Here is a 16,487-nt window from a genome sequence, read left to right as displayed (position 1 = left end):
ACGCTCTGTCCGCCAGAGAAAGCACGATCTCCCAGTTGCCACACATTTTAATTTCACGTCCCATACCCATTCTTATATGTCTATCCACGGCCTCCTCTACTGTCGAGATGAAGCCACACTCAGGTTGGAGGAACAACACCTCATATTTCGTCTGGGTAGCCTCCAACCTGATGGCATGAATATTGACTTCTCTAACTTCCGTTAATGCCCCTCCTCCCCTTCACACCCTATCCCTTATTTATTTATTTAATATATATATTTTTTATTTCCCCCTTTTTTTCTTTCTCTCTTTTTTCTCCCTCGTCCCTTTCACTATAACTCCTTGCCTGCTCTCCACCCTCCAGGCTCCCCTCCCCCTGCTCTTTCTCCCCAGGCTTCCTGTCCCATGATCCTCTCCCTTCTCCAGCTCTTAGATCCACGCCTCCCTTCCTGTCTTCTCCTATCATTTCGGATCTCCCCCTCCCCCTCCCACTTTCAAATCTCTTACTATCTCTTCTTTCAGTTAGTACTGACGAAGGGTCCCAGCCCGAAACGTCGACTGTATCCCTTCCTATAGATGCTGCCTGGCCTGTTGTGTTCACCAGCATTTTTTGTGTGTGTTGCCTGAAGTATAGAGATTGCCTCATTAGGCCATGCAAGGTTTCTCTATTTTCAGCAGCAGTCAATATGCTGTAATTAACATTATGGAGATGTGGTCAGAAAGGGCAAGATGTGTGTGTGGAATGGCTTTGTAAATGCCAAGTCTGTCTGTATAAACATGGTCCAGTCTGTTTGACCATGGTGACGTGTTGGTGAAACTTGGGTAAGATGTCCTGCTTGTTAACATGATTGAAATCTTCTGCAATTATGAAGAGAGGGTCCGGATGTTTGTTTTGTAGAGAGCTGATTGTACTTTAAAATCTTCCCAGTGCATCATTTGCATTCATGTTCTGGGGTAATGTAGACAACAGTGAGCTCCTTGAGCAGGTAATATGGCCGACATTTAATTGTAAGATGTCTGATTGTGCAGAACAGAGGCAACTAACTACAGATGAGTTTGTGCACCAACCTTTGTTAATCTACATACTGATTCCACCTGCCTTGGATATTCCCATCAGGAAGCTTCTGTCTGCCCAGAACAGTCATTCCATTGAGTTGAAACATCAGGCTGGGCATGTTGTTGTTAAACCGTGTTGTGGTGAAAACCAGAAAAGTCTTTCTGTGTGTTCATTCTCGGCCTTACTGAGTCCATTTTATTTTCTAGCTAGCGGACATTGGCCAGGAAAACTGATGGTACCAACAGTTGGTGGCTGGCTGTCAGCCTAGCTGGTGCCTGGTACCACCAGCCTGGTGCCTAGCTTGCCACACTGTCCACTCTCTTGCCACATTCCCGCTTCCTCTCACTCTGCTTGCCTCTGCTGCTCCAGAGCAGCTCACTGGTACAATGCTACAAGTTCGAGTTCACTCCTGGTGAAATTTGTGTGCAGTTTGCACATTCCCCCTGTGACTGGGTGTGTTTAAGGCAGAGATTGATAGGTATTTGAGTAGCCAGGGCATCAAAGATTATGGTGAGAAGGCAGGGGAGTGGGACTAAATGGGAGAAAGGATCAACTCATGATAAAATGGCGGAGCAGACTCAATGGGCCGAATGGCCGACTTCTGCTCCTTTGTCTTATGGTCTTATGGACTGCATGAGTTCTTTCAGGAAATCTAGCCTTTCCCATATTCCCAAAGACATTCCGTTTGTTAGGCTAATTGCCTACCATGAATTGGAATTGCTCTTGGTACAGTTGCATGCTCGAAGATCTGTGGGATGTATTGGACATGTGTGATAGAACAGTTTACAGTGAAATAAATAGGGGAATATGATTTATGAGATTACCCTGAGGAAACTTAGATTCCATTGGACGAGTAGCTATCACTACTGTTGTAAGAAAATATGAAATGTGCTTTTAGCAAGCAGAACTCTTAGAATGGACTTCTATCCTAAAACTCTCACTCTCTCTACAATTCTCATTTGAGACCCAGCTTGAGATCACTTTCTTTCATCTTGATGTGCTTTTACTGTAAATTGTTGTTCACTATTCCTTCAATATCATGCCTTGGATGTTTAGCCATATTGAAGGTGCATTTAAGACGATGCTGTTAATTTTACATTGTGCATACGTAGATCAGCTGGAGAGAGATCACTGCTGGAGCTGAACTAGAAGTAAATTAGGGAACAGTGACAGTAATCATAGCATCAATAAATGCTATGATTGAGAAAAAAATAAGTTAGTCAAAGACAAAAAATGTTAAATTGGGATGAAAAATGAACTCCAAAAAAAAATATGGGAAATTGTTTGGCAAGTGTGGGTTGAGACAAGCTGTTTTCTGGCAAAAGTGTACTTGGAAAGTGGGAGGCCTTCAAAAAGGAAATTTTGAGAGTACAAAGCTTATATGTGTCTCTCAGAATAAAATGTAAAAATAGCAAGTGTAGTCAACCTTGATTTTCAAGAGATATTGATGCCCTGGTTAAGAGAAAAAAGGAGGCGCAGAGCAGGTATAGGAAGGTAAGAACAAATGAGGTACTTGTGGAGTAAAATAAATGCAAGAAATCAGGAAGGCTAAAAGGGGGTTTGAAGTTGCTCTAGCAGACAAGGTGAAGGAGAATCCTAAGGGATTCCACAGGTATGTTAAGAGCAAAAGGATTGCAAGGGACAACATTGTTCCTCTGGAAGACCAAAAACGTAATCCATGTGTGGAGTCAAAACAGATGGGGGAGATCTTAAATGCATTCTTTGTATCTGTATTAACTCAGAAGACAGGTACAGACTCTATAGAAGTGAGGCAAAGTGGCATCATCTTTACGGACCCTGTACAGGTTACTAAGAAGGAGGTATTTGCTACCCAGAAACATGTCAGGGTGGATAAATCCCCAATGCATGACAAGGTGTTTCCTAGAACCCTACGAGAGACAAGTGCAGAATTGCCAGGGTCCTAGCAGAGATATTTCCAGCATCCTTAGCAACAGGAGAGGTACCAGTGGATTGGAGGATAGCCAATGTAGTTCTGCTACTTAAAAGAAAACACTCAAAACAGAAACCAGGAAATTATAGGCCAATGAATCTGACATCAGTTGTAGGAAATTTATTGGCAGATATTCTAGGGGACCAGATATATAAGTATTTGGATAGACATGGACTGATTAAGAATAACATGGCTTTGTGCGTGGTAGGTCATGTGTAACCAATCTTATAGAGTTTTTTGAGGACGTTACCTGGAAAGTGGATGAAGGCAAGGCAGTAGATGTTATCCACGTGGACTTTGGTAAGGCATTTTGACAAGGTCCCACATGGAAGGCCGGTCAAGAAGGTTCAGTCGCTTGGCATTCAGGATGAGGTAGTAAGTTGGATTAGACGTTGTCTTTGTGGAAGAAGACAAAGAGTGGTAGTAGAGGGTTGCTTCTCTGACTGGAAGCCTGTGACTACTGGTGTGCCACAGGGAATGGTGCTGGGTTCTTTGTTGTATGTCATCTACATCAATGATCTGGATGATAATGTGATTAACTGGATCAGCAAATTTGCGGATGACACCAAGATCGGGGGTGTAGTGGACAGTGAGGAAGGCTATCATGGCTTGCAGAGGGATCAGCTAGAAAAATGGGGTGAAAAATGGCAGATGGAATTTAATGCAGCTAAGTGTGAGGATTTGCATGTTGGTAGAACAATCTGTGCAGTTCTTACACAGTGAACGGTAGAGCACTGAGGAGTGTGGTTAAACAAAGAGGTACGTAATTCGTTGATAGTGGTGCCACAGGTAGATATGGTCGTAAAGAAAGCATTTGGCACATTTGCCTTCATAAATCAATGGATTGAGTACCGAAGATGGAGAGTTATGTTGAAGTTGGATAATATGTTGGTGAGGCCTAATTTGGAGTATTGTATACAGTTTTGATCACCTACCTACAGGAAAGAAGTAAACAAGTTAAAAGAGTGCAGACAAAATTTACAAGGATGTTTCCAGGTCTAGAGATCCTCAATTATAAGGAAAGATTGAATAGATTAGGACTGCATTCTTTACAACATAGAAGATGGAGCGGAAATTTGATAGAGATATGCAGAATTATGAGGGGTATAGATAGGGTAAATGCAAGTAGGCTTTTTCCACTGAGGTCGGGTGGGACTACAACCAGAGGTCAACTGTTAAGTGTGAGAGGTGATAAGTTGAAGGGGAACATGAGGGGAAACTTCTTCACTCAGAGGGTGTTGAGTGTGTAGGATGAGCTGACAGCACAAGTGGTACATGCGAGCTTGGTTTCAGCGTTTAAGAGAATTTTGGATAGGCACATGGATAGAACAGTTAGGGAGGGCAATGGTCCTGGTGCAGGTTGACGGGAGCAGGCAGTTCAAATAGTTTTGACATGGACTAGGTGGGTGAAAAGACCTGTTTCTGTGTTGTACTTCTCTATGAATCTGTGAAAAAAATAAATGAAGACATTGAAAAACATATAAAAAGGATATTGACACAGTTCAGTGGAAATGGATTACATCAAACAATAAAAACAAATTAGGTTATAATGACCTGAAGAAGGGTCTTGGCCCGGAGTGTTGACTGTTTATTCATTTCCATACATGCTGCCTGACCTATTGAGTTCCTCCAGCATTTTGTGTGTATTGTTCTGGATTTCCAGCATCTGCAAATCACTTATGTTAAGTAGTGATAAAAGACCATGAATAAATTCCATTTGATGAAAGAGATATACAGTCAAAGTAGAGGAGAGGAAGGTAAAAGGGAAACTGAAGAATTTGAAAATTAGTAAGTGATTAGGAAAACTTGGAGGAATGTGGTATTTAAATTATAAAGAAATGTAAAAGAAATTACTAAATTAGGCAACAAATCAGTAAATAAAATTTAGTGGGTTAGGACACTTAAGATAAATAAACAGATAATTGCAGAAAAAAAGGCATAATTTTGCTTAGATGTTTACCAAGGACAGTGATATCACAAGTTAAAATGTCATTCAGCATAGATACAGGCCATTGGTCCACCTGTGTCTGTGCTGACATGGTCATAGCTTACTGTGCCTGGTGACTCAACTGATCATCTGAATACTCATAAATATTATGAAAGTAGCTGCCCTCACCGCCCTCTCAGGCATTGCATTTCCAAACCCCAAGGAACTTCCGGGTAAAAAATACCTTTCAGCATACCTCCTCTGAAAATTTTATTCTTTACCTTAAACCTGCACTAATGAGTAAAAGGTCATTCCTGCCTTACCTATTTACACCCTTCAGAAAATTGTGTACCTCGACCAAGATCCCTAGCAGCCTTCACTACTCTGAGAAAAACAAACTCAGCTTATCTAATTTCGGTCCCAGGCAACAAACTGCTGAAACTCCTTTGAACCATCTGCAGCTCAATGGCATCCTTTCTACATTGTAGTGTCCACACTTGCAGTCTGACGTCCATCTACTATTGTGCTGACCTTCTTATCAGCTGTTCAAAATCTTTCTGTAGTCTAAGACTATCCTCCTCTCTACCCACAATACCTTCACACATTAGAAAGTAAAATATGTAGAGGCACTTAATGAAATTAAAGAGATTATGAACTAACTAAATATAGAATGGATAAAAGCTTGTTGCAGAGAATTACTTCTATGCATAACAGAAGTATGTTCAGAAAAGACAGCAAAAGCATAAATTATAAAAAGAGAAACAAGAAAGAGGAATAGCAGATGATTAACAATATCATTAACTTTTAGGGAGATAACTAAATTAGGGAAGTATTAATTGGTAGGAACATTATTGGAATACGTACAAAAATATGATAGATATATAACAGAAAAATGCCTAGAAACCAGAAATAATTGTTAGTATGGTGTCAAAAAGGTAATGTTATACCTGATTAAATGCTTTAATTATTTTGTAGAGGTTACAGGATTGTGCGAGTAAATCAAAGAGGTTTAACGTTGCGAAAAAACAGAGAGAACAAAAGAATGCCTGTAAAGCAAGGGAAACCAAGAGAGAGTGAATGACCATAAAAGTGATGGCACAGGCTGAGAGAGAGTGATGAAGGCCTATAATTTGGATATTTAAAAGACTTGCACTAAGTTGCTGCATATTGCACTGTATTGGGATTAGAATAAGTGCAGTCATGGGACTAATGACAGAAATAGAAACAAGTTGGCATCTGAAGGAAAAGCAAAGAATAGAATTATACATACCATTGTAGTTTACCACTTATGTAATAATCTATACTTGGGAATTAGAAGCAGTTTCAAATTTTCTCGCTGACACCACACTGATACTAAGGAAGAGAGTAATAAATACAAGGATACAATTAAGCAACACACATCAAAGTTGCTGGTGAACACAGCAGGCCAAGCAGCATCTGTAGGAAGAGGTGCAGTCGACGTTTCAGGCCGAGACCCTTCGTCAGGACTAACTGAAGGAAGAGTGAGCAAGGGATTTGAAAGTTGGAGGGGCAGGGGGAGATCCAAAATGATAGGAGAAGACAGGAGGGGGAAGGATAGAGCCAAGAGCTGGACAGGTGATAGGCAAAAGGGGATACGAGAGGATCATGGGACAGGAGGTCCGGGAAGAAAGACGGGGGGGGGGGTGACCCAGAGGATGGGCAAGAGGTATATTCAGAGGGACAGAGGGAGAAAAAGGAGAGTGAGAGAAAGAATGTGTGCATAAAAATGAGTAACAGATGGGGTACGAGGGGGAGGTGGGGCCTTAGCGGAAGTTAGAGAAGTCGATGTTCATGCCATCAGGTTGGAGGCTACCCAGACGGAATATAAGGTGTTGTTCCTCCAACCTGAGTGTAGCTTCATCTTTACAGTAGAGGAGGCCGTGGATGGATATGTCAGAATGGGAATGGGATGTGGAATTAAAATGTGTGGCCACTGGGAGATCCTGCTTTCTCTGGCGGGCAGAGCGTAGATGTTCAGCAAAGCGGTCTCCCAGTCTGCGTCGGGTCTCGCCAATATATAAAAGGCCACATCGGGAGCACCGGACGCAGTATATCACCCCAGTCGAATCACAGGTGAAGTGTTGCCTCACCTGGAAGGACTGTTTGGGGCCCTGAATGGTGGTAAGGGAGGAAGTGTAAGGGCATGTGTAGCACTTGTTCTGCTTACACGGATAAGTGCCAGGAGGGAGATCAGTGGGGAGGGATTGGGGGGGACGAATGGACAAGGGAGTTGTGTAGGGAGCGATCCCTGCGGAATGCAGAGAGGGGGGGGAGGGAAAGATGTGTTTAGTGGTGGGATCCCGTTGGACATGGCGGAAGTTACGGAGAATAATATGTTGGACCCGGAGGCTGGTGGGGTGGTAGGTGAGGACCAGGGGAACCCTATTCCTAGTGGGGTGACGGGAGGATGGAGTGAGAGCAGATGTACGTGAAATGGGGGAGATGCGTTTAAGAGCAGAGTTGATAGTGGAGGAAGGAAAGCCCCTTCTTTAAAGAAGGATACAATTATATTGCTTTCAATAGATATATGTATGTGTGAGGTAGTATATTTTATCAGGAAGAATGCAATAACAAGATAAGTTGCTCAGAAGCCAAATAAACAGCATGTGTAGGTAATCTCAAATAACATGCAAATACTGGAGGCACACATTAGGTCTAGAAATATGTCATAGAGTTACGAGTCCCAGAACAATACAGCACAGAAGAGGCACCTTGCTGTAATTCATCCATGCTGAATAAAATGTCCATTTAAGCTGGATCCTGTTCCTTGTGTTTGGCCTCTGTCCTTCTAAAATTTTTCTATTCATGTACCTGTCCTAGTGTCTTGTAAATGTTGTTAATGTACTGTACTGCCTCAACACATGCAAAATGCTGCAGGAATTCAGCAAGTCAGTCAACGTTTATGGAGAGGAATAAACAGTTAATGTTTCAAGCCGAGACCTTTCATTTTGACATGGAAAGAAGGGAGCAGAAGCCGGGGGAAGGGAAGGAGAAGAAGTTGCCAGGTGATAGGTGAAACCAGGTGAGGAGGAAGGTGGGCAGGTGGGAAAGGGAGGAATAAAATAAGAAGCTAGGAGGTATGAGGTGGAAGAGGTAGAAAGCTGAAGAAGAGTGAATCTGGACTGTGGAAGAAAGGGAAGGAGGAGGGGCACCAGAGAGATGTGATGGGCAGGGGAAGAGAAAAGAAGAAGTGAGGAGGGAGACCACAATGGGGAATAGAAAAATAAGAGAAGGACGAGGGCAAAGAAATTACCAGAAGTTAAAGAAAATGATGTTTGTGCCAAGAAGTTCAAAGTTCAAAGTAAATTTTATTACCAAAATATTTATATGTCACCATGTACAATCCTAAGATTCATTTACCTACGGGCATACTCAGCAAATCTATAGAATCATTACTGTAACAGGATTAATGAAAGATTAACCAGAGTGCAGAAGACAACAAACTGTGCAAATGCAAATGTAAATAAATAGCAATAGCAATAAATAACGAGAGTATGAGATAATCACATAAAGAGTCCTTAAAGTGAGATATTTGGTTGTGGGATCATCTCAAGGGATGGGCAAGTGAGTATAGTTATCTCCTTCTTTCAAAGGCATGATAGTTGTGGGATAGTAACTGTTCTCGAACCTGGTGGTGTGAGTCCTGAGGATCTAATACATTTACCTGAGGGCAGCAGCAAAAAAAGAGCACAGCCTGGCTGGTGAGGATCTCTGATGATGGATGCTGTTTTCCTATGACAGCATTTCAGGCAGATGTTCTCAATGGTTGGAGAGCTTCATCTGTGATGTACTAGGTGGAATCTACTAGCTTTTGCATTTTGGAGGCTTTTGAAATGGAATATGAGGTGTTGCTGCTCCAACCTGTGTGTGGCCTCATTGTAGCAGTAGAGGAGGTCTGAATGGGACTGGGAAGTTGAACTGAAATGGGTAGCCACCAGGATCTACTTATTGAAGCAGTGGAGTTTGAAGGGTGACCTTACAGAGGTGTATAAAGTCATATATAGGGTGAATTCATACAGTCTTATTTCTTCATGCAACTCCCTTGTCCACTCATCCCTCCCCACTGTAAAGGAGACAGGTGCTACACCTGCCCCTACACCTCCTTCCTCACCACTATTTTGGGCCCCAAACTGTCCTTTCATTAGAGGTGACGCTTCAGATAGAGTGAAGATATTTGACGATGCTCTTCCCCGATGTACATCAGGTCTGAATGATGTTGAGGAGACTTCATCTGGTGCACTGAATACAGTAGATTACCTCAACAGACTTCTGCGTGCAGCCTCACCTCAAATAAATATTCATCAAAATTGGGAATATTAAGTTTCAAACCAGCTCAGATAACCAGCCTTACCATTTTCATTCACTATAAGTTTATTGTTTCTGTTTTAGTTTTATTTCTATTTATTGATAATTATATTGTTTTGACAATTAGTGATAAAAGAGATATTTTAATATCTGTAAGATAGCAAAGTTCTCATTGTAATTTTGACAAAAATTAAATGGAAAATTAGACAAATGTGTAAAATAGTCAGCATCTATTTCATGCCCAATGAGAATTGATAAAGTTAGTGTAGAAACGGATAATTTCTGTTTGCAGTTTGCTAGAGGAGATAATTTTGACAGCTGTAGGACTGGATTTTGTGACTGCAATGACAGCAAAATTATTGCAGTTTACCACCATTACACTTGATAGCAGCTTCAATGTAACTTGAAAACCCCAAAGTAGTTGCCAACAATTCAGCACAACACTGAATTAGACTTTTCTAATGGCATCAAAAGAAAACTAATAAACTGATTTGAATTCATGCCATTTACAAACTTTTACTCTCACTGTAAAATACTTGAATTTTACACAGTTTTGCATGAGGTCTAAAAGAGTTTTAAAATATATTATGAACCCTAATTGGCAAACAATCTGATTCTTGTTGAAACTAATTTAATGTAATAATATTGTAATTCCTTCAATTTAATATAATAAGGTTTTTAAAAGTACGCTTACCAAATAATATCATAATTATATTAAGTCTTCTATATAGTCATTTAGCCCTATTCTTTAATTAGTGATCTGTTTAAATAAGATAATTAACAATTGAGCTACTAAAAAGTGGCTGATATGGTGAATAATTAGTTCTGCATCATTCATCACCAGGGAAACTTTGCTGATATCCCTAAGATATCAGGTGGTTTAATTGCAAATAACATGGTTGAACTTTAAGAGGTTCCAATTATAAGGAGTAAAATATTGGAGAAACTCAGAGGGATAAAGGTGGGCAATTCACCAGGACTCAATAGCAGATTGAACAAGTAGGCAATCAACAATTTTCTTTCCTTGCAAAAAGGAGAGAATTTTTTAAAAAGAAGGTTTTATTGCCAATCATAAACTCCTAAGGAAGTGTCTCAGCCTGAAACATCGACAATTCATTCTTTTCCTTGATGCTGCCTGACCTGCTGAGATCCTATGTAATTTTCTGTGTATTGCTCAAGGCATTGTTGCAATCATACAGAGTCTTGGTAAGGCCTTATCTGGAATACTGTCTTCAGATTTGGCCCATGACCTCAAAAAATATAAGGTAATATTGGAGGCAGTACAAAGGAGATTCACCTAACTCATTCCTAGGATGTGGGTGTTATCCTACCAAAGATATTAAATAATTAGGGCCTATATTCCTTGCGAGTTAAAGGGAAGAGGAGTGACTATATACAGACATATAAGATCCTAAGAGTGTTTCACAAGGCAAATTTTGGGATGTTTTCACTAATGGGGAAGTCTCAAACAAGAGGACATGAGTGCAACATAAGGGGCCAATAAGTTAAAACTGAGGTATGTAGAAGTTTCTCTCAAAGGGTGGTTATTTCTTCAGCGGTTTGAACGGGGCACGACTGCACAAGCGCGTAGAGGTCGACCAGTGAGAACAGTGAGAAGAGTTTAAAAGGAAGACAGGTTTACAGAGCGGGCATCAGAGGAGTGGGTGACAGAGCAGTGGGAGACAGAGTAGGAAGACTTTGGTGATAAGGGATCGAGACCAGGTAGGTTATCTGTTTAAAATAAAGACAGAAAGTATGTGTGTGAGGCCGGTTTTCTGGGCTTGGTATCAGATGTGGGAGGTCCTGGAGACACCCGCGCCCCCCACCCCCCCCACCAGACGACTGCATCTGCACCAGGTGCGTCGAGCTGCAGCTCCTTAGAGGCCGCATTAGGGAACTGGAGCTGCATCTCGATGACCTTCGTCTGGTCAGGGAGAGTGAGGAGGTGATAGAGATGAACTATAGGCAGGTAGTCACCCCAGGACCATAGGAGACAGAGAAGTGGGGAACAGTCAGGAGAGGGAAGGGCAAGAGGCAGCTACTAGAAAGTACCCCAGTGGCTGTCCCCCTTAACAATAAGTATTTCTGCTTGAGTACTGTTGGGGGGGACAGCCTACCTGCGGGAAGCAACAGTGGTCGCACCTCTGGCACAGAGTCAGGCCCTGTGGCTCAGAAGGGGAAGGAAAGGAAGAAGATGGCAGCAGTGATAGAAGACTCTATAGTTAGGGGGTCAGACAGGCGATTCTGTGGATGCAGGAAAGAAATGCAGATAGTAGTTTGCCACCCAGATGCCAGGGTCCGGGATGTTTCTGATCGCGTCCATGATATCTTGAAGTGGGAAGGTGAACAGCCAAAGGTCGTGGTACATATTGTACCAATGACATAGGTTGGAAAAGGGAGGAGGTCCTGAAAACAGATTACAGGGAGTTAGGAAAGAAGGTGAGAAACAGGACCTCAAAGGTAGTAATCTCAAGATTATTGCCTGTGCCACGTGACAGTGAGTATAGGAGTAGAATGAGGTGGAGGATAAATGTGTGGCTCAGGGATTGGAGCAGGGGGCAGGTATTCAGATTTCTGGATCATTGGGACCTCTTCTAGGGCAGGTGTGACCTGTACAAATAGGACAGGTTCCGCTTGAATCTGAGGGGGACCAATATCCTGGTGGGAAGGTTTGCTAAGGCTATTGGGGAGAGTTTAAACTAGATTTGCTGGGGGGTGGGAACCAAACTGAAGTGACAGAGGAAAGGGAGGTTGGCTCACAAATAGAGAAAGCTTGGAGACAGTGCGAAAGGGAGGATAGGCAGGTGATAGAGGAGGGGCGTGCTTAGTCTGATGGTTTGAGATGTATCTATTATAATGTGAGGAGTATCATGAATAAAACAGATGAGCTTAGAGCATGGATCAGCACTTGGAGCTATGATACTGTGGCCATCATAGAGACTTGAATGGTGCAGGGGCAGGAATGGCTACTTCAAGTGCCAGGCTTTAGATGTTTCAGAAAGAATAAGGAGGGAGGCAAAATAGGTGGGGGCATGGCAATGTTGATCAGAGGTAGTGTCACGGCTGCAGAAAAGGAGGAAGTCAATGAGGAGTTGTCTACGGAGTCTCTGTGGGTAGAAGGTAGGAACAGGAAGGGGTCAATAACTCTACTGGTTGTTTTTAATAGACCACTCAATAGTAACAAGGACATCGAGAAGCAGATAGGGAGACAGATTCTAGAAAGGAGTAATAATAACAGGATTGTTGTGGTGGGAGATTTTAATTTCCCAAATATTGATTGGCATCTCCCTAGAGTGAAGGGTTTAGATGGGGTGACACTTGTTAGGTGTGTTCAGGAAGGTTTCTTGACACAATATGTAGATAAGCCAACAAGAGGAGAGACTGTACTTGATCTGGTATTGGGAAATGAACCTGATCAGGTATCAGATCTCTCAGTGGGAGAGCATTTTGGAGATAGTGATCACAATTCTATCTCCTTTACCATAGCATTGGAGAGGGATAGGAACAGACAAGTTAGGGAAATGTTTAATTGGAGTAATAGGAAATATGAAGCTATCAGGCAGGAACTTGGAAGCATAAATTGGAAACAGATGTTCTCAGGGAAACGTACGGAAGAAATGTGGCAAATGTTCAGGGGATATTTGCGTGGGGTTCTAAGTAGGTATGCTCCAATCAGACATGGAAAGGATGGTAGGGTACAAGATCTGTAGTGTACAAGGTCTGTTGTAAATCTAGTCAAGAAGAAAATAAATGTTTATAAAAATTTCAAAAACTATGTAATGATAGGAATCCAGAAGATTATAAGGCTAGCAGAAAGGAGCCTAAGAATGAAATTAGGAGAGCCAGCAGAGGCCATGAAAAGGCATTGGCAGACAGGATTAAGGAAAACCCCAAGGCATTCTACAAGTATGTGAAGAGCAAGAGGATAAGGTGTGAGAGAATAAGACCAATCAAGTGTGACAGTGGATAAGTGTGTATGGAACTGGAAGAAATAGTGAAGGTATTTAATGAATACTTTGCTTCAGTATTCACTACGGAAAAGGATCTTGGTGACTGTAGGGATGATGTGCAGTGGACTGAAAAGCTTGAGAATGTAGATATTAAGGAAGAAGATGTGCTGGAGCTTTTGGAAAGCATCGTTGGATAAGTCACAGGGACCGGACGGGATGTACGCTGGCTACGGTGGAAGCCAGGGAGAAAATTGCTGAGCCTCTGGCAACGATCTTTGCATCATCAATGGTGCAGGAGATGTTCCGGAGGATTGGAGGGTGGCAGATATTGTTCCCTTATTCAAGAAAGAGAGTAGGGATAGCCCAGGAAAATTATAGGCCAGTGAGTCTTACTTCAGTGCTTGGTAAGTTGATGGAGAAGATCCTGAGAGGCAGTATTTATGAACATTTGGAGAGGCATAATATGATTAGGAATCATCAGCATGGCTTTGTCAAAGGCAGGTCGTGCCTTTCGAACCTGATTGAATTTTTTGAATATATGATGAAGAACATTCATGAAGAGAGAGCATAGATATAGTGTATATGAATTTTAGCAGGGCATTTGATAAGGTACCCCATGCAAGGCTTATTGAGAAAGTAAGGAGGCATAGGATCCAAGGAGACATTGCTTTGTGGATACAGAACTGGCTTGCCCACAAAGGCGAAGAGTGGTTGTAGATGGATCATAGTCTGCATGGAGGGCGGTCACCAGTGGCGTGCCTCAGGGATCTGTTCTGGGACCCCTACTCTTTGTGATTTTTATAAATGACCTAGATGAAGAAGTGGAGGGATGGGTTAGTAAATTTGCTGATGAGACAAAGGTTGGGGGTGTTGTGGATAGTGTGGGGGCCTGTCAGAGTTTACAACGGGACTTTGATAGGATACAAAACTGGGCTGAGAAGTGGCAGATGGAGTTCAACCCAGATAAGTGTGAGGTGGTTCATTTTGTTAGGTCAAATATGACTGCAGAATATAGTATTAATGGTAATACTCTTGGCAGTGTGGAAGATCAGAGGGATCTTGGGTTCCAAGTCCACAGGACGCTCAAAGCTGCTACGCAGGTTGACTCTGTGGTTAAGAAGGCATATGGTGCATTGGCTTTCATCAATCATAGGATTGAGTTTAGGAGTCGAGAGGTAATGTTGCAGCTATATAGGACCCTGGTCAGACCCTACTTGGAGTACTGTGAACAGTTCTGGTCACCTCACTACAGGAAGGACGTGGAAACCATAGAAAGGGTGTAGAGGAGATTTACAAGGATGTTGGCTGGATTGGGGAGCATGCCTTAGGCATGGTTGAGTGATAGGTTGAGTGAACTTGGCCTTGGAGCGTCGGAGGATGAGTGGTGACCTGATAGAGGTGTACAAGATAATGAGAAGCATTGATCATGTGGATAGTCAGAGGCTTTTCCCCAGGGCTGAAATGGCTAGCACGAGAGGGCAGTTTTACAGTGCTTGGAAGTAGGTACAGAGGAGATGTCAAGGGTAAGTTTTTTATGCAGAGAGTGGTGAGTGCGTGGAATGGGCTGCTGGTGGCGGTGGTGGAGGCGGAAACCATTGGGTCTTTTAAGAGACTCCTGGATGGCTACATGGAGCTTAGAAAAATAGAGGGCTAGGTAGTTCTAAGGTAGGGACATGTTCGGCACAGCTTTGTGGGCCAAAGGGCCTATATTGTGGTGTATGTTTTCTATGTTTCTAATCACTGGAACTCTCTTTCATGTTAGATAATGGAATCTCCAGTATTAGAAGTAATTATAGTTGAGGCAGATAAATATTTTGTAGGTGGAGGAAAGAAGGAGTATGGCAAAATGGCACAGTAGAGGAGTTGAGATCAGTATGGAGTACTCCATCTATGATAGAGTAAACGTGGGACTGGCTTAAAGAGGAGATGGCCTACACATGCTCTTATTTTTTTCTATTCTTATGTTCCACCCTAGTTGATCTCAACTCTTGGATATCACATATATTCCAGAGTTGTTTGAAGCCTAGGAAAAACAGACTTTTAGAAAGAAGAAATGCCTGTTACTGAAATATTTCAATCTATGTGGAATGTTTTTCTTTGTGGTTCATGGCATATGCTGTTATTTTGCATGCTTTGGACCATCAGGTATATTTCCAAACAGAATCAAAATCAGTTTTATTATCACCGGCATGTGACATGAAATTTGTTAACTTAGCAGCAGCGGTTCAGTGCATTCATAACATAGCAGAGAGATAAAAATAAGTAAATAAAAAAAAATAATAATAATAAGTAAATAAGTAAATCAATTGCAGTATACATATATTTAATTGATTAAAAATTTGCAAAGAACAGAAATACTGTATATTAAAAAAGAATGTGGTCCAAGAGTTCAATGTCCATTTAGGAATCGAATGGCAGAGGGGAAGAAGCTGAGTGTGTGCCTTCAGGCTTCTGTACCTCCTTCCTGATGGTAACAGTGAGAGAAAGTCATGCTCTGGGTGCTGAAGTCCTTAATAATTGACGCTGCCTTTCTGAGACACCGCTCTTTGAAGATGTCCTGGGTACTTTGTAGGCTAGTACCCAAGATGGAGCTGACTAGATTTACAACCCTCTGCAGCTTCTTTCGGGCCCGTACAGTAGCCCCCACCCCCACCCAAACCAGAAAATGATGCAGCCTGTCAGGATGCTCTCCAAGGTACAACTATAGAAGTTTTTGAGTGTTGTTGACATGCTAAATCTCTTCAAACTCCTAATGAAGTATAGCCGATGTCTTGCCTTCTTTATAACTACATCAATATGTTGGGACCAGGTTAAATCCTCAGAGATCTTGACACCCAGGAACTTGAAGCTACTCACTCTGTCCACATCTGATCTCTCTATCAGGATCGGTAGGTGTTCCTTCGTCTTACCCTTCCGGAAGTCCACAATCAGCTCCTTCGTCTTACTGACGTTGAGTGCCAGGTTGTTGCTGTGGCACTATTCCACTAGTTCAGTGGTCCCCAACCACCAGGCCACAAAGCATGTGCTACCGGGCCGCGAGGAAACAATATGATTTGGCGATATGAAATGATATGAGTCAGCTGCACCTTTCCTCATTCCCTGTCATGCCCACCGTTGAATTTTAACGAACACGAGGTCATCAGTGACCCAAGACGTGCAAAGGAATGGGTCCATGACCCATTTGTGAATGTTTCCACTGAATCTTCCATGTCAGCGTGGGGAAAAGATCAACTCCTCGAGCTTGCAAATGACGGTGGGCAGACATAACATCTCTGCCAGCATTCTGGATTAAAGTC

Source organism: Mobula hypostoma, chromosome 4 (assembly GCF_963921235.1).
Source record: "Mobula hypostoma chromosome 4, sMobHyp1.1, whole genome shotgun sequence".
In the NCBI taxonomy this organism is placed as follows: Eukaryota; Metazoa; Chordata; class Chondrichthyes; order Myliobatiformes; family Myliobatidae; genus Mobula; species Mobula hypostoma.
This window is presented reverse-complemented; position numbering follows the sequence as displayed.